Source organism: Syngnathoides biaculeatus, chromosome 19, assembly GCF_019802595.1.
Source record: "Syngnathoides biaculeatus isolate LvHL_M chromosome 19, ASM1980259v1, whole genome shotgun sequence".
Classification (NCBI taxonomy): Eukaryota; Metazoa; Chordata; class Actinopteri; order Syngnathiformes; family Syngnathidae; genus Syngnathoides; species Syngnathoides biaculeatus.
The window spans coordinates 4,942,962-4,963,376 of NC_084658.1; the positions used below are offsets into that span (position 1 = coordinate 4,942,962).

The 20,415-nt window shown below is 40.5% G+C and overlaps 1 protein-coding gene across 1 annotated transcript in view; it reads right to left on the minus strand.

Moving 5' to 3' along the window:
• Nucleotides 1–20,415, minus strand: part of zfhx4 (zinc finger homeobox 4) — a 97,580-nt gene that overhangs the window by 76,007 nt on the left and 1,158 nt on the right. The window lies entirely within an intron of this gene.

The window sequence follows — 20,415 nt, forward strand, 5'->3', positions numbered from 1 at the left end:
GATAAAATCAACAAAATTTGCCTGCTGTAATAAAGGCATAAGATACAATTAATTAATATGAATAAAAATAAACTGGCTTGCTGTCATGAAAAATATATTTTTAGAAAATGTTCCTCTCTTGTGAGCTTTGTTTAAAATGCGACAACTGAGAAACGGACAGTTTGACCGCAAAAAGGTACATGTTCAGATTTACTACATTGCTGTTTCGCCACTTATTTGATTGGGGCTACCAAAGAAAGTTATAGCTCCGACATAAAATTTAAACATTTAAATGTGGACTCATGTCATATTGATAAGCAAACGTCTATTTTTTTTTTTTTTTAATTTTGGCAGCCTCCATTGCTAACAGATTTTTATGGGCATACTCACAAGACAATCATTTTAAAACATCTGCATGTCTAGAGTTGTATCACTTTTATCCAGTCTGGCTAGTCCACAGTTACAAGACTAGGTGTGTGTGTGTGTGTGTGTGTTTGTGTTTAAACTTATTAGAGTTCCCTTCTTTGCAAAAGAAATCACTAGTTAAGCTGCACTGACTTCAGTTTGCTGTTCTTTAAATCAAGCACATAATTACTCTCACAAGGATAGACATACAGTACAGTACAGTGAGGTAGTTAAAGTGGCTGATCAGATCCAGTGAGAGGCAAATAATAGGCCAGGAATTTCAGCTTTGGACACTGCATGTTCTAGTGGGAGAGAGGGGCTCAGGAACTTCAGAGCCTCTCATTTCTCCCTCCCCCCAACCCATCCCTCGATCCCTTTCCATCCATCTGCCTTTTAGTACTTCCATGAGGCATAGACGGCCATCCTAAAGTAGGGGATTTCTTTATTTTTTTTCCCTGTATTTTGTCCAACTTTTCTCTTCTCTTACTTTTGTCCTTTAATCACAAGAAATGTCACAATTGTCAGAATGCTCCTATATTCATGATCAGAGTATTCCGAATATGCAAACATATTTCATAGACATTGGCAAATGGATTTGGTCTGTGTATGTTTTGAGGCCTGTCATAAATCACACTGTGTAACCAGAGCACAAAGAACAAGACAAAAGACAACATTGCATTTCAGACTCAGACATACTGAGCTCCTGTTGATGTAACAGTCTTCTCCAGCTTTTGTCCTCCTGTCACACGGAGTCTCAGCCTCTTAAAAATGAAACGTAATTGCAGTGCCACCACACTGTTACCTCTATTTATGCAGGAATCTTGTTCATGTACAAATTTCCCATTTAAAACTACAACCAATGGTGAATAGGATGTTATCCATACACAAGTGATTTCTGCAAAATTGTAAAACTGCGTTTGGCCCTTCAAGGATGGATCATCACAAAATTTCACATCTTAATCGTTCATGTGAATCCAGATGAATGAGAAGTCAAAGGAGTGGCCATATTCCAATCTTTGAGGTCTCCCAGAAGGTCATCCTTTCCCACCATGTGGCCCCTCAGTCAAGCACCATATCTTCTATCAAAATGTCAGCCAGCGTTAGCCAAAGACAAAGGCCGAGGTCGCTGTGAAAACCTGCGCATCTATCTCCCACTGACACTGGCATGAATAGGACAACTCTGGTCTAATTAGGCCTGTTTATTTGTTGCCATGCGTAAGCACGGGGAACAAAAAACAAAGTGGATAAAGGAGGAGAATTGTCTTCTTCTTCCTTTAACTAAATGGAGACACACATGCATTCAATCACAGAGCCAAGTCTTGTTCTTATCCCAAAAGTTTGAATCGAGGCAACTGGACTGTTCTTGTTTGTTGAAGAAATTTCACCTTTAAACCAAAAGGCTTCTTCAAGTTCTTAATTTTAGGGAGTTCTTGCGGTTTAAAGAGAAAACAGGAGCAAATTAGAAATGGGAATAACTACATTAATGTGACCAAAATTTTACATTTGTATGCTGAAGGCATGAGAGCAGACACAAGATAGCCTTGTGAGATGCACATCTTTTACGACCCAAGCTTGTGTGTCTTTGCGGTCTTCAAACCAAAAATACACCTATATAATAATATGACACATGACTTATAACTCATTGTCGAGAGTAATAAAACAAATGCAAATCTTATATAAAGAAATATTCGACCTAACCTATCTGATTATAGTACCTGTACACAGGAATTTGTTTCTGTTCCTAGCGGTAGAGTTTGAGGCTAATTATTACACTGCAGGGTAGCTACATGTATGTTTACAAGCTTATATAGTTGAGAGTAATTCGTACAAAAGAAATCTTTATTTTTGAGGGTACTGCAGTGACATGCCATTGCAGCTGTAATGTTTTCTTTTCCATTTTACAGTACAGGCGCCGCTTGGCTAAGGTTGTCCCATTTAAGATAGCGCCCTGGGAAGCTGAGAAAACCATACTGAATTGAATGTACCAGTTAGAAAAACACATGCATTCAATTGGTAATAATTCCAAAGAATAAACCCATTTCTTTTAGTTTACTGACTCAGCAGGCTGGTCACGGTAAAGGAGAGAGTGAGCGTTAAAGAGGGAGTGGAGACCGAAGGGAGGTAGAAAATACAACACTCCAGTCAATCACAGCTGTATCCGTCAAAAGTTACAAACAAATAAGGTCGAGCACTCAACAACCAGCAGCGCTCTATGTCACCAACGCTGTTCCGCAGAATGACTTCTCTCCCGTACCTTATCCGCTTTCGCTACTGAAAATGTGTCAATAGTCAAGTACTGTGCAGTGAAAAAGGGTCATGAAGTATTTTTGAATTTGATAAGGGGCAAAAGAAGGGTGAGTTGTCAGAGGGGCTCTTTACTTTCCACCTGGAGGTATGCAACACCTATCATCTAGCTTGTTGACAGGTAAATTGGCCTGACTGGATGCTGAGGTAACATTACACAAAAGTGCCCTTAGGTCCAGACCTGATGAAGTCATTGTTCGTGAAAGAAAATACCTGGTGGATGTCAGAAAGAACCCCCCCAAACCCCACAGCCCCAAATAGTCAGTTCAGAATCAAAAGCAATATTGATGGATTAAGACACAGGTATCAAACACAAGGCCAGGGAGCCAAATCCACCTCATCGTAATTTTATGCATTGAGCAAAAATAAATCATTTGCATCAACTTACATCATTCTTGCTAAAATCACTACCAACATTTTAAATCATTATATGTAATAAATAATAAAGTTGAGACAAAGGATGTTCATTTCCGAAATACCATTTTATAGTAACTTGATCGACATTGGAGAGCTTAACAGTAACCCTATTTAACGTTAAATGGCACTGGAATCGATTGGCCTACCTTGGCCACATTTTTTGTATTTTACGAGAACTTACTGCGAATATTAAATATTTCACGAGAAAATGTCGATGCGCTCTAAACTAGAAGTCATGTCACAAGATGAGACAACCAGAGATAAACAAATCAATTTTAATAATCATTACCTGTGTAGTCTTTATTCTATTCATTTGAAAATAGGTATAGATATAATTTCTAAATTAATCGGACACTCTAAATTGCTTTTGGCTGGCAACCAGTTCGGGGTGTAGCCCGCCTCCTGCCTGTTGACAGCTGGGATAGGCTCCAGCACTCCCCACGATCCTCATGAGGATAAGATACTAAGAAAATGGATGGATGGATAATTTATAATATTTTCATTACAATAATTTGCTTTATTTTCATTATTGTGCTTTTGTCCTTTTCAAGATGTCTCAGCAGCAGCGGGGCAGGTCTCTGGCATCCTCGATTGTCCAGCTGCCATTGAATACTATGATGATGCGATGAAACATTTCATATGGTTTCAGTCATAACGGCCCGCTGAGGGAAACCATACCAACAATGTGGCCCATGACAAAAATGTGTCTGACACCCGGGTGTTCAGAGATCAGAGTCGTGGATGGGGCACAAAAGATGACCTGGGGTCAGATTTCAAGATCCCATTTGTAGACCTAAATTTAACTGAGATGACAGGAAAATGCCGCCTTGGTCCACCAGTTCCTCCTGCCAGTAAGCAAAAACTAAAAGACCTATTGTGTTTCCAATCCAAACCTTGTCAACGGTATCATGACTGTTAGGATATTTGAAATGGTGGTTGAACAGATACAAGACAACATTGACAAGAATTACTTTTTTATCCAAATGAGCTGACACAGCCCATTCTAAATATATGTATAAAACTCAGCAATATTTCCAACTGAACTAAAGCTCAGACATGAAAATAAATAGTTAGACATTGCTGGGTCACAGTCTGCAATTACGGCCCTTGCTAAAGATTTTTTTTTCAGCATCAAAGGAGAAGCCAATCTACATAGCTAATGCCTCCAATTTTTTCCCCTTTCCGTCCTCCAACTCAAAACAGCAGAGGCTGAGGGTAAAAGGGAGGTGGAATGGAGGGGGTGGAAGCGGGGATTTTTCTTTTGCTGGCAATCTGGAAACACTCTCTAGTTAATTAAGGTTGATTGGAAATGAACCGCACAAACAAAGGGCAGCCTATGCCCCGAATATGATGACTTGCGCACATGTATGCACGCGAACATGAGGGTGGGGGTGTATCGGGTTGCTTTAGCCACCTCGGGAGCAGAGAAGAAGCTACCCTCTTTGGACCCTCACCCTGATAACCCCCCACACTTGTACCGCCCACAGATTAAGGGAATGCACAGCCCAAAGAATGTGTGACGACCTCCGCTGCCACAGAGGGAAAAAAAAAACTTTCAGCTTCTGATGCCACAAAAGGCAAGAAGGTAATTAAGTCTGAAAGAATAGAGGCACTACCACAAACAATGCAGCTGTGTCCATGGGGAGGGATTGGAGAGTGTGTGTATGTGTTTGGATGAGGGGGCAGAAAATCCATTAACATTCAGCGGCCGAGTGAGCGAGGGGAAAGAGGGCAAAGGGGAAGTAAGGATGGCATTCTCTCTCTTTTTGGTCCTCTTGTATTTTCCCTAATCACAGCAAAACTCATCTCTGCATCTTTTTTTGTTTCTTATCTTTTAGACTTCTTGCACATCTGCCCTGGAACACACTCTTTCCTTTCCAAATCCTCCAGCCCCTCCCTAGCTTCAGCCCGACAGTGATCCTTTTTTGAAGAATTTTGCATACACTGTGCAAAAACAATTTTCATTCTTTTGTCTCACTGTCTGAAGTCAAATCAGACTAAACCTCTCCTGTTTCAGGTCAGTTAGGATCACTAAATTTATTTCATTTTGCTAAAGGCATCAGAGAGAGAAACTCTGAGCGAATTTTATTTTATTTCCTTTGAGGTTCAAATGTTTACATAGATTTCCTTCGTATGGAGTACTATTTCCTTAGAATGGCATGATTTGGATCAAATGTTTTGGGTAACCTTTCACAAGCTTCCGACAGTACTCTGCTGGAATCTTGGCCCATTCCTCCTGACAGAACTGGTGTAACTGAGTCAGGTTTGTGGGATGCCTTGCCCGCACACGCTTTTCCGATCTGCCTACAAATGTTCCATGGGATTCATACCAGGGCTTTGTGATGGCCACTCCAAGACATTGACTGTGTTATCCTCAAGCTACTTTTTAACCATTTTGAGTGTGTTCAGCGTCATTGTCCATTTGGAGGACCATTTGTGCCTAAGTTTTAGCTTCCTGCCTGATGTCTTGAAATGTTGCCTTAATACCTACATGTAATGTTCTTTCTTTATGATGCCATCTATTTTATGAAGAGCTCCAGTTCCTGCTGCAGCAAAATAGCCCCACAACATGATGCTGACACTGCCATACTTCACAGTTGGTAAGGTCTTCTCAAGTCTACAAGCTTGCCCCTTTTTCCTCCAGATGTAACATTGGTCATTATGGCCAAACAGCTCCACTTTACCGCATCAGACCACAGGACATCTCTCCAAAAGTTAAGATCTTTGTCTTGGTGCCTTATTGCATACTAAAATCTGCCTTTAATTATCTTTCTTTAGGGAGTAATGGCTTCATTCTCGGGGAATTTTTTTGCCTTTCAGCCCACATTGGTGCAGGATTCGTTTCACAGTGGATAATGACACTTTTTTACCAGCTTCATCCAGCATCTTCACATGGTCCTCAGCTTTTGTTCTGGAGTTGATATGCACATTTTGGACGGAAACATGTTCTTTTCTGGTACACAGAGCTCGTCAAATTCTCACCATGGACATTGTCATTATGTTTATACTTGCGTATAATTGAACAGATGAATGTGGCACCTTCAAGCATCTGGAAATTGCACCCTATGATGAGCCAGACTTGTGGAGCTCCACGATTCTTTCTCTAATAACCTGGTTGAATTCTTTTGATTTTACCATGATTTCAAACAAGGAAGCAGAGTGTTTGAGATGCGGCCCTGAATGAGTCCGCAGGGGTGCCATCAATTCACTCACATATTTTCAGGAGGTTCCAAAGCCATGACATCATCATCTGGGCTTCCCATTTCCTGTAAGATATAGTAATTTTGTGTATGTAAACTTTTGACCTCAAAGAAAATAATGTAGAACTTTCTAAGAAATTCTCTCTCATTATTGTGACATTCAACAAAATTAAATTATTTTGGTGATCTCGACTGATCTGAAACAGGAGAGGTTTAGTCTTATTTCAGTTTAAACAAAATCAGAAATGTGTGTTTTTGCACAATGTATTTAAATTTCTGGCTTCAGCTTGGAGACTCTAAATTACCTTTAGGCGAGATTGTGAGTGCAATGGTTGTTTGTTTCTATGTGTCATGTGATTGGCAGGCAACCAGATCAGGGTGTACCCCCCCTCCTCTTATATATATATATATATATATATATATATATATATATATATATATATATATATATATATATATATATATATATACATTCATCGGGAGTGCTGGAGCCTATCTGAGGTATCATCAGGCAGGAGGTGGAGTACATTCTGAACTGGTTGCCATTCAATCGCCAGGCACATTGAAATGACTACGGTCACACTCACAATCACACTTAGGGGCAATTTAGAGTCTCCAATTAATACACGTTTTGAGCATGTGGGAGGAAACTGGAGTGCCAGGAGAAAATCCACGCAGGCACGGAGATAAATTCCAACAACATAAATTCCATACAGGCGGGGCCGGTATTGAACCCAAGTCCTCAGAACTGTGAGGCCAATGCTCTGGAGCTCCCACACACACGTGTATATTATATATCCTCATCCTTTCACTTACTTTTACTACTAATCGGGTTTATCACCAAGGAAGCAGTCAACAAAACGTTATAGTAGTGTTCAAAATAGCAGTTCTATTGACTAAACAGATTAATCCACATTTTCAATATATCTTTCTATGCTACATGTCAAACAAGGTAACACTAGGTGCAATAGATTCTCAGAAAACCACAAAGACCCATCATTCATGATATACACACTCTTAAGGCTGTACAATTGGGCAATTTCTTGAAAGGGGTGTGTACAAAACACAATAGCAGTGTGGCATTCAATCGTGAGGTCATGCATTTTGTGAAAAACAGGTGTGAATCAGGTCGCCACTATTTAAGGATGAAGCCAGCACCTGTTTAAAATATATTTCTTCTTGAAAGTCTGAAGAAAATGGGTTGTTCAACACATTGTTCAAAAGAAAAGCATACTTTCATTAAAAGTTTGATTAGAGAGGGTAAATGTTATAAGGAGGTGCAAAAAATTGTAGGTTGTTCAGCTGAAATGATCTCTGATACCTTAAAATGGAGAGCAAAACCAGAGACACGTGGCAGAAAACGGAAGACAACCATCAAAATGGATCGCAGAATAACCAGAATGGAAAAGCCTCAGCCAAGAAGATCAAAGACAGTCTGGAGTTACCTGTAAGTACTGTGACAGTCAGGAGATGTCTCTGTGAAGCTAATCTATGTACAAGAATCGCCCGCAAAGTCCCTCTTTAAAAAAAAAAGGGGGGGGGCATCTGCAGATGAGGCTACAATTTGCCAATGAACTCATCAACTGGCCTGAAGAGACTCTGAATTCAAGCCACAGAACACAGTGAAGACAGTGAAGCATGGTGGTACAAGTGTTATGATATGGGCATGTTTCTCCTATGATGGTGTTGGGCCTATTTATCACATATGAGTGATCATGGATCAATGTGCATGTCAAAATATTTGAAGAGGTCATGTTGCCTTATGTTGAAAAGGACATGCTCTCGAAATGGGTGTTTCAACAAGACAATACCCCACACACAGCAGTAAACATGCAAAGTCTTGGTTTCAAACCAACAAAGTTAATGTCATGGAGTGGACATCCCTGGTTCAATCCCTGAACCTTAATCTAATCGATAATTTGTGGGGTCACATTGAAAATGCCGTTTCTGAAGCAAAACCAAGAAATGTAAATGAATTGTGGAATGTTAAGGAATCTTGTTGTTTATGACTCCTTGTCAAACAGACAAAACCAAACAAACACAAAACTGTGGTCATCCAACTATATATTCTTTTAGTGATTCAAAGAATTGGTAAATCCTAGAAACAAAAACGTTTATACAACGTAGTTTTGAGTTTGTAAAGGCAACGGCAGACTGCTTTTTTTTTTTAACACAGCCCTTTCAACAAATTGCCCAGTTGCACAACCTTAAGAGTGTGTACAGGGTCCCTTTGCCTATTTGCGGTTCACCGTTTGCGTCCCCAGATATTCATGTATTTTGGTCTTCAAGTTTATTTATTTATTTTTTAATTTAGCATATTTTCACACATTATATGTATTATATTTATATTCACATAAGTATGCTGAGAGAATATAGTGTTTAAAATGCACGTTTTGTCAATTATTTCATGAGTAATTATTTTATTTGTTTCATTATTTGCTAGTCATGCTGTTCGTAGCTGTGGTGTGATCATTTTCGAGCAATGAATGACATAATCTCTAACGACCTGCCTACACAGGCAGTGTGTGAGGCAATGTAAGCGTCTTCTGCTTACAGATGTTAAAAAATATTCTTCTCTGCCTTGTGACCGCCATCATTTGGTATCTTACATACACATGAAAACATATGCTAGCATAACATGCTAACAATTTAAACAGTGTGTTCAAGTCTACTTCATTGGACAAGTCACACAACAATTGTGCACATAAACCATGCTGTCCATTTTGGAGAAAAGTTAAGGCTTTTAAGTGCATAGTATGGTTGTAAAAATATGGTACATCTCATACATAGGTATATTAATACTACATCCATTATTCGCAGATTCTCATTATTCGCGAGGGTGTAAGGAACGTAACCCCCTGAATAACGAGGGAACACTGTAAATGATCTGATTAGAGCAGCAATTGCCAAACTTAATGGATCCAAACCACATATTTTACAATTAGAAAATTTCTTGGCACACTAACAAACAAAAAATTCTCAATAAATTGCAGTAATTACTGCATGTACTTCCTGCCATCTAATAGACTACTATTTATTTGTTCTGTCTGTCACAATGCTTCACTGGCATAATTAGAGGAACAAATATTCATTATTTTTTGTAAATTTGGTAATCTCCCATGCCATCCCTGAAGATCGCTCATGGTAGACTCGTTGGGAATCACTGGTCTAGAGAATTCATAGTTTAAGATATATATACTATAACATATTCGTCTTCTGAGTTGCAGATTATTATTTTTTTTTTTTTCGGGGGGACAATGGAGAACAATAGCGCCTGAAAGTCATCTTGTTTCATTGTTTCTCTGAATTGATGTAAGTATATAAACGAGCTACCAAAATTGCACAGTTTCATCCTTTTCTAAATTAGATGTAGAAAGAAAACCCACCTTAGAGTGCTAAGCGAGAACAAGATTAGCACCTGGAAAAAAATGACAGAAAGAAAAGACATGGACACATGAATTTCATGTCTGTTTTTTTTTTTTTTTTGCCACTTGTCCAGCACAGCGGTTTAACTCAATTAGCAAAGAATGTAATTTGATTTCCAGACTCAACATGGAATTTAGTAAGACGCCTGCACTCTCACACAGTACTAGCGAGCTATCCCTCTGCTCCCATGTGCTTGCAGCTAAGAAAGAAGTATTCATCGCTCATGCATGTGTGTCAGCATGCGTGTGTTCCTGCCTATGCGTGAACCGTGGAATGATCATGACACACATAAGTGTGAATCAGGCAAATGACTGCTGATGTCAACTTCACTTTCTTAATGAGCGAGGAGCAGAACAAAAAGAATGCAAATCATGATGTCAAATTGTGTGTCAGCATGTGTTAGCACATCTCCTGTCCACTGCTCGTTACAGTGAACAACTAATTGTGACTTTGTAGCGCGATGTCTTTAGTAATCTGCCTGGTTTTGTCTCTGCATCTCACCACAGACGTGGATTAGCGCTAAAACGATGACTGCTTAATCCTTGATTTACCCGTACTAAATAAATATTAATCTAGCATGCTCATCATGCTCTTGTAAGGTACAACATACACAATATGAAAGAGCTTAGCCGTTACATAAATCATAGCCTTATCTTTTGGATAAGGCTAAAGCATTGGGCAACACCCACGCACACGGTCACACACACTCACGCACACAAAACGCACTCCATACTGGGATTATTTGCCAAGTGAAATTATTAATCCTGCTAAATACAAAGTATGAAAAAAAATGTAAAAATGTTTTCTCTGGGCGGGTGTGGATGCACAATTATGAACCACCACGAGAGAGAGCAAAAACCAACACATCACTCATTTGTGTTGATTCAAACCCCTCTCACACGCTCACTCAGCCTCTCAGCAGGTTTGTTGAGCAAAAATACTGCTGGGAATATAAAAAATTAAAAAAATGAAAACTACCTTTGCTCCCACTCACTCGCACATACACACGCAAGCATAGCCCCACACACACTTAAATTGACAAGGCCATGGCAGTGCGGCGCAGAAGAGGTTAAGCAAACAGTGTCCACGTCAGTCAAGGATAGCACACACTCACAGACAGACACAGAGCACAGTCTCTTGACGCAGGCATTTCGCATCCACCTGGCAAATATAAAAGGCCGGTTATACTGTATCAACCAGCCAGAGCCCCGAATTCTTTGCTTGTTTTGTGCTATTACAACTGCCCTACTTGCGAAACAACTCATATTTCTGGCTCATTGATTTGTGAAGAAGAAAAAAAAAGATTCCAAAAAAGTATTTTTTGGAAAGAGTGGAACAATTCTGGGAAGATAAAAGAGGTAGTAGTGTAGATATGTGTAGTTCTGGGTCAAAATGTATTTCATTTACAAGTTAAGATGATGTTGATGTTGAGACTTTCAGGTTTAATTTGAAAGGCTTTGCAGTAATTTGACATTTACTGTTTAGGAATTTACAACCATTTTGTGTAGATTTTAAGAGGCTTTTTAGATGTTTCCTGCAAAGTCTAATCTGGGTTTCCTGTTCTTTAATATTACTGGTGGTCTGCACAATTCTGTAAATCCTCTTAATAAATCTACATGTAGATTTTGACAACGTTTGACAATTTTCTTCACCAAGGAAGGATGTTTGCTGGTTATCCACTTTCACTGACTTCAGTGGTCTTCCAAACTTCTGTTTTTACTTTTTTTTTTTTTAAACAAACTGTTGATTTGGTCTTGCCCACAAGTAAGGTTTTGGTTATCCCCTCCTTTTTGTTGACATTATTTTGCTTTGTTTTTTCTAGGATCAGAGGTTTAGTATTGTTGAGGTCCTGGACAATCAGGATAAATTTCAGTGTTTTATAAATTTGAATGCAATTCCATTCCCATATTTATGAAGGAGAAGCATCATTTTCGGAGAAGATCATTACATACAGGTCCTGCATTTTTGTTAAAATATTGTTTGGAAGAAATAATGTTTGGCTAAACACTTTTGCTTGTTTAAAAAGGATATACAGTAAAAATAAAAATAATGTCTCAAGTTTTAGGCGTTCTCGGTTTGAATATACCTCCTATTCTTTCCATGTTATCACTAAAGATGCTTCAACTGTCAGCCTTGCCTAATGCAGGTCTAACATTGACAAAAAAAGAATGCATTAATAAGTTGGTGAACATTTTACATGACATGATACTGGTGTGGAAAACAAAATCACACAAACCTTCGGGCTTGTATACTCGTGACAGGTCTAATTTCTGGACCCAGGGAATTACTAATTAACTTAAGCTTTTGGCTCTATATTTAATTAGAGAGGTCTCCAAATGAACTTTAGACCAAAGCCATTTGTTTTTTTAAACAACCTCGATGCCCCCCACTTTTTTTTCTGACAGCTGTTGTTAGTTTGCCTTCTTCTCTCATACACACACACACACACCACACACACACACACACACGCAAACACAAGGAAAGCATAGTTGTGACTTAGACCATTTTGAGTACTTTTTTCTGGTTACTATGTGAGGGAGTGAAGAGAATTTTAGAAGGGGTGAGGTGGCAAAGGTTGAGATGGAAAGCAAAGAGTCCATTTTAACTGAACTACAAACAAACAACTGTCACATTTAATTAGTGTGTTTTTTTAGATTAGTGGCGAAATATCCCTTTATCAAATAAACAACGTGTTACGCGAAGCTCAGAGCCGGCCCACTGAAGGGAGAAGCAGGATGAAATGGTCACATTACCTTTCTGCTTGCTCTAGGAAATGATTTTATTTACAGTATAATTGGCATATTAGAAAACACTGACTGTGTATTAAACACTTCAATATTAACATTTTTGAGTTACCTTGTGTGTCAATAGTGATCGGGGGATTTTTATTATTTTTTTAACATTTTCAAACACATTGATAATGCGTTACATTTTTAAAATATTCCTTTATGATTTTAACGGGTTGTAATAATATCAATGTATCCATTTTCTGAGCTGCTTATCCTCACGAGGGTCGTGGGAGTGCTGGAGCCAATCCCAGCCGTCATTGGGCAGAAAGCGGGGTACACCCTGAACTGATTGCCAGCCAATTGCAGGGCACACGGAGAGAGACAACAGTTCAGAATCAGAATCAGTTTTAATGGGCAAGTATGTAACAACACACAAGGAATTTGCCTCTGGTCGTCGGTTGCACTCACAATCACACCTGGGGGAATTTAAAGTTTCCAATTAAGGCATGTTTTTGGGGTCCGGAATGCAAAGAGAAACCCCACGCAGGTGGGACCGGGATCTGAACCCCAGTCTTCAGAAGTGTGAGGCAAACGCTCTACAGGTGCATCCACCGTGCCGCCGGGTTACAATAATATTACAACTGTAAATGGTTTTGCTGTGATAGTTTCTTCTTTTGCATTGAAAATAACACCGTAGAAACTCAGGCCCACCCATCAGCGCTTCCTGACACTTGTTTGGAATAGTGTGCGAGACGAAAGACGCATGCTTTGCTTTTTTTAACAATTCCTCCACAGCCGTCTTGTATCTGCTCATCCAAACGGTGATGAAACAAGACAAAGCTCCCACTCTCTTATTTAGTCTAGGGGCAAAGAGCTGATTCATCAGCCAAAACCACTGACAAAAACCGCCCCGGCTAATACCTACAATTTCATACAGGAACATTCCTGCACTCGCTCTGCTCTTCTTTTTCGCCACTGTCACACAAAAAAAGCCTCATTTTTTCCCCTCCCTTTCAAAAAACCAAATAATTAAAGCTTATTCCATGGATGATGCCAGGCAGGAAAAGTCCGGGTTTGAGAGGGATAGTGTTGGCTGGAGATTCCCCAGGGGAGATGTGGAGACACATGCTTGCCTGTTTTAGATCATTCCACTAGAAAAAAAAAAGAGATCTTTTTCAAATACTACAAAATAACACGTACGCTATTTTCCCCCCATATACTACTTAGCTAAATTCTAACTTGTTAAAGGGAATAGTTCTTCAAAATACTTCTCTCACATGCTTATCATTATTAGTGTTAATGTGTTAATGCAGTTCAAGCTAAATTCGTTGGTAAACTTGTCTCATTTTTCATTACACTGTTGTTTAAGCCCAGCAGTCATGCATATTTAATTAGTCACTTATTCCCTGATGAGTCCTGCCAATGGCCCTGGAATTCATGTACAATTGCCTGCAGGAATAGCGGATGCCAATCATCATGGCGGGCACTCACATTAACACTAGAGAACATGCACAAGGTGCCGCGGTGGGACGATAACTGATTTCACGGGGATGACATACTGTATATAAATGTTCAGATTATTTTTCTCATCTATTGGATATACAACATCATCCTCTCCCCACAAATGTGGAAGTGTCCTGTGACTGAGCTCTTCAATCTGTGTCTTTGTTTTTTGCTCCCAAGGAGGAGAATGTATCATTTGTCATGAGACATATTGTGCTATTGTGGCAAACGAACCTTCTGCAAACTTAGTCATTCATTCAGCAGCTTTTCTTTCCATAATTTAGGGCATCTTTGACGAATCTCTAGGCTTGACCTTAAACCAACATTTGGAGATTGTGTATTAACACTTCTCTTAAAAGTCTTCAGTTGTCCTGAAGAAAAACACAAGAAAAGCTGTGCCCCAAACGTACAGCGTGAAAGAAAAAGTTTTCAAAAGTGGATGACTGTTTGGGATTAACAGCCGCTGCCAATGTGACATGTCATAGCTGTCAACGGGGAGAAAAACATGCAGGGGAGTAAATGAATGATGACAAAGAACATGTGACAGACACCAGCAGAGAGACAAGCAAATACAGAATATAACATAAAAGGGGAAGCCTCTTTTCTCATTTACAGCAGTACGTTTTGTTTGACCTAAAACGGAGAACCAAAGCTCAGTTGGTCCATGAAATCTCCTAACTTCCACATTGAAACGCAAAGATTTAGCATATTATTCTATCCATAGCTAATATCCTGGAGTAGATGCTGAGCAGGCAGGAGAGCCTGAGAAAAAGGACAGAGAACATAGTGAGAAAGAAAGAGAGGAGGGAAAAAAATCCCCTCTTTCTGTTTTCCCTGAAGAGATTGATGAAGGCCCAGTGAGATGAGAGCGAAAGAGGGGTAACACAATCCCGACTGGCGCAAGACCAACAGCAACAAAAACATTTAGATAACCGGGCTCAATAATGTACAATTTCAATGAGGACAAAAATTACATTTCCTACAGATAACATGCCCCTTCCCATAACACAGCCTTGAAAAGAAACCAGAAAACCGTATCATGCTAAAACAGCGTTGCGCCAGTATATTATGCTAGCTAGTGCACCGTTGTCTTAATTGCATTAGTATCGTTTTACCCCACCGGAGAACGACGTGACTTAAGCTATGACCACACGTTTTTTTTTTTTTTTTTTGTTCTTTTAACTTGTTTCAACAGCAAGAGTGGAAGTGAAGTTATTTGAATATAAATGTGAGAAAGATATGTAAAATTAATAAATACAACTTTAAAATTGGCTTATGCAAGGAAGTAGTGGATGTTAGTTTTTTTGACAAATGCAGAAAGAATGTTTTGTGTGTGTGTGATTCAGTGCCCTAAAACCCAGTTAAGCTCAAATACTGTATACTGTGCGATGTGTTTTAAACAGATATTATTTGTTATTGATGTGTAAATTACCATATCTCAGTCCTTGATGGTATTTGCTTTACATTAAACTGTAATGAAAAATAATGACATGCCAGTAAAAACTGGTACTTTTCATCATTATATAAATTTCCTGCTACCTATTCTACGACGGGCGACTGACAGATAATTATCAAGCATGCATGACAGTGCTGTTACATGAGCCAAGGGTCTTCTGCATAACCATACCTGTGCTACCTGTGACATGGTTACAGCGGTCACCAATGTGGATTATACAACAAAGGGCCACTCCACCAAAACACTCAGGAACCACAGCCTACTTGATCCTGGCAAGTGGCACAGGTCACAGCCAGATAGCTATCGCCACTCCTCCAATGCAGCCAACGCTCACTTCCTTTCACACCAATGTCTGTCAAGTTGCTTGAGAGGGCGAAGAGCTAAGAAAAAGAGGAGATGCAGCAAAAAGACGGAGAGAGGGTCTTTGTCCTCCTCTACTCGGCTTCAGCGTATTTCCTCCTATGGTTTGGCCACCATTTGCATATGAAAGGTGAGGGAAGGCGTGTAAAAGGTCAGAAAAAGAGGATCCTGTTTCAATAACAGACAACAACAACAGGCCACGTTGGCCTTTGTGGCATTGCATGTTCTCCATCATATTAGCTCAACTCCCCCTAACCCCTCCAACTGGGATCATTTCTATACAGCAGACTCAATGGCCGATGATGACGGTTGATCATAAATTAGTCACAAAAGTCGAGCCGGGTCACATGGAAGTCACGGTGGCAATTCGAAGCTCTGCCACCCACCCTGCCACCCCCTCATAACACACAAAAACACACATGCACGGTATGCACATGAAACACACCTGCTTCTCTCATCCACAGCAACAAGATAATATCCCAAAAATCCAGCTCAATGTGGGAACATTGGAATTGATTTTGGGATGTGCGCCCATGTGAATCTTACCTGAGTCACAAAGTAATTACAAAGGATGTTAGAACTGAAAGGGGTCTTATGCATATTGCCTTACATGACACCTTACATCTGCTGGCATCTGAAACGGACTATAGAACACCGGCATGGCATTTCCGTACTGCAATTTCTCGACCGACAACACCAACCGGAGGCAGCAGGACTGAGGCAAGAAGGGGGTTGGGGGTGGGGGGTGCGGCGGAGGTGTGGGGGGGTGTAGCATTTCATCTCCCTTTCATCTCTGTCACCCAGTCAAGCATTCAATGCCCCATTCAGTGCCCGGCCAGCATTATGCAAAATAATGCTAATCCCCTTTCCCGTGCTTTCACACTTGTATAAACTGCCGATCCTGCCTCTGAAAAGCAATTATATCAGTTTACGTTGCTGTCAAAAAACGGGATTAGCATGCAACTACTAGTAGCAGTAGTTAGGCCCAATCTTTAGCTACCTTTGGCTAGTATTCTTGTATGCCAGTGGAGCGTAAGGGGTAGCTACAAAAACGTGTCATAATAACTTATTTGGATAGAATATACGTTTTAAAAGGCAGAACCCCATCTGCCGTTTTATGTGTTTGTTTGACTTGACAGAACCCGAGTCTTGTCCCTTAATGAAAAACAAACTCAGTGATGTCTGTGCCAGTCTGAGCAGACATTACACATGTGACACGCCACTGAACCGCTGTCGTCCAACCAAAGAAACACACCCACCACACATTGACACCACATGCAAACGCACACAGAGCAGAGAAACAGACGTAGTGGGGGGAGTTTTTTTTAGAGGGGGGGTGGAATATGTAAATCTGCGCTCAAGAGGAGTGTGTGTGCAAATAGGACCTGCTTTAATCTGGACAGTCGGGCCTCTCGCACTCTAACCTTGTCATGTTTGTGCATTTCTGGGGGGGGGGGCTGACATCCATCCTGACTGGCAGCAGATCATGGGACATTAGTCAGCACAATTAAGCAGGTTGTCATGGCGACTAATGAAATTTGGCAAAGCGGCCAGCCAGAGATTTACATAAGTGAGCTGGTTATGTGCTCGCCATTATTCTTTCTCCCTGCCGTGGCGTTACAATAGAACCACTTGTATCCTGGCCCACATACCCACCGGCACTACAAGCGCTCCTCGCGTCTGACAATTTGCATATGTTAATACAATTAAGTGCTAATTACACTAAAACTCGCATATTCACAAGCACCCTCCCCAGGAGCTACATAGAGGCTTGATCTTATTCCAAGTCTTTAACCCTCCTCAGTGATAGGGAGAAAACGTGTGTGTGTGTGTGTGTGTGTGTGTGTGTGTGTGTGTGTGTGTGTGCGATCGTTTGGTGGTGCCCCAGGCCTGACACAGGAAACACCCCCCCCCACACACACACACACACACACCCAACCACCGTCACTGCTGCCGCCTGCCCTCCCTTCCTTGAGATGTAAAACTGAGCTGCAGCACACTTCGTTCACCCCTCACAACAAGGAAATAAAACAAGTACAGCACCATAATGCATCTGATAGAACCCCAATGAAACTCAAATCGTTATGATTAAAAGGAACCTCATACATTCAGCTTTTGCTGATTTATGTGCAAAAAATGCTGACGTTGAGGTCTACGAGACAGTTCACAAACAAAAGTGGATGGAAGTGCATGTGTTTGGGTGTAGGTTCGGCATTTTGATAATGCAGGACATGGCGCCGGAGCCTTTCAAAATGTAATGGCCGTGAATCTTGAGGAAGCCAAGCGGTCGTGCTACAATTAGAGCTCCTTTGTGCCTCTTCCTCTGTCGGGTACTCCCTCTCCTCACTTGTTTTCCCTCTCCCCATCAAGCCATGTTTTAAAAAAAGCCTGAATAAGCAAGAAGAAAATATTAGGGAGGGGGGGGGGGGGGTCCCACCCTGGGGGGGGTCCCACCCTGCACTGTGCTGCTGCTGGAAACATATGCATGCATGCACCCGGCAGATGGTCGAAGAAGGCAGATTGAATAAACACACACCTATAGGCACACACGCTCCTTAATGAATGTCTTTAGGGAGTCAAAAGGCTCATTTAGTTGACTCTCAATGAGATGCAGCATTATGACTATCGTAATAATATGCCCCTCTTTTCACTAATCACCACTGTGGTCATTGTGTGGCAGTGCGCGCACATATGCCAGATGTTGCTTCATCTTTACATGCTAGTATATGCAAATATTAAAGCGGTTGAGTGAGAGGATGGAGAAATATTGTTAGAGCGAGCGGGCCGCTGTGTGGTAAGCTATAGTGTTCCTTCAGCCATGACGGTTTGGAAGTAGCACTATATGAGAAGAGGGAGGTCTGTGTGTGTGTGTGTGGGGGGGGGGGGTCCCTTTTACTAATACCTGTGTCTTGGATTACACAGCGTTTTATGTATTCAACCGGACTCATATTTTCTCTTCCTGCCTTTTTAAGCAAATTGGGTGTCTTTACGGCGGTGTAAAGCAGCGATATAGCCCTCCTTACGAAAGGCCTATGGGGATTGACTAAGATGAACATTAAAATGCAGCGATAGCCTCGTTGCAAAGCTCCTCTTTCTCTCCCTCTCTCTCAGCAGCCTCTGTCTCTCTCTCAGCAGCAGCAAAGACTTCTAAATCATCCAGTCTCCTCTATTAGACGGGAGACTTATTGAGGTAGAAACCATAAAAAATGAAGAAGGGAAATTTAATCCCTGAAATATTGATTTGCACATTAATATCAGATAGGCAGAGGGCAATCTAGCTGGGTGGAAATGACACATTGTCGACCCCTAGGAGAGGCTCGAGCCAATCTTCTTGCTGCATGTGTCTCAGGCCCAGGAGTTATAGGACAGACCTCCCCCCCACCTCCCTCTCTCTCTCTCTCTCTCCATCTCCCATCATCTCCTCCTCCCCGTAACCCTCGCACCCCCTCCGCCACCCTGGCGTGTACACGCTTAATGAAGGCTGCAAAACTGCAAATGCATTAGCTTTTAATAATCAAGAAGCATTTTCAAGGCAACAGCTATTGTCCTCAGCCCGTCTCTCTCAATGTTTTTTTTTTATTATTATTTTACCCCCTCATCGCCGCTCCCTTCCACTGCTATGGGTGAAATGAATACAGTGAGCTGCTTAACTAACGCGCAGAGATACACGCTCAGCCCTTTGATAGAGCTAAGACATCATGCAAAGGAAAAACAAAAACAAGGGGCTCGCTTTTGCAAACAAACCTATAAAAAAATAACTCATACACAAGACAAGAAAATAAGAGTGAGACAATATGATCATTATCTGATGAAATTCAGTGAAATTAGAGTCATTTCAACAGTTTCTGATTTGTGTTCACCCAAATGGGCCTTTTTTCATCTTATAATTCAAACATATTCACAAAAGGATTACACATCCAATTAAAATTGTCTTTAAAATGTACTAATTGATCTAAATAATGTCATCATTTAACATGAGGGCAAAATTATTTTTCTGCAAAAAAAAATAAGTTTCACAATCATAGCCATTGCAGGAGTTCCCATTTTAATTCTTACAAAATCTGTAAATTGTAACAATACTATTTTGCAAATGACATTCAGACAAAAAACATTTAACGTTGTGTAATTGAATACATTAAAAAATGGGAAATAATAAAACAACTACAAGTGGTTAAATTCATTTTAACAGACAAATAGTAAATAATACTCTGAAGATGTCCAATCATAAAAGCTGTCCTGCACTGAAAGATACACTTTCAATACACACACAGACACACAAACACAACACGGTTATAAATTCGGCTTGGAGACAGGCTGGCCCCATGGCCCTGATGTTTTTTTTTTTTTTCGTGCGATCGATGACCTCCACCCAATCCCACGACCTGTCACTTGTGTCCCACTCAAAGACGTCTTTTTTTAAAACCCAAAAAAGAGGATATATGAGGAAAACTAAACGACTGGCACGTAAAAAATAAAACAAACGGATGAATTGGCGGTTTAAAGGAGGATTGTCATTGGCAAGTTTAGACATTTTAGTGTACAATTTAGTGTTCAATTCCGAATACATTCGACTGGAAAATGGGAAATAAACGATTTTAATTGAATGAGATCATTCGAATGAAGCCGAAGCAGAGTG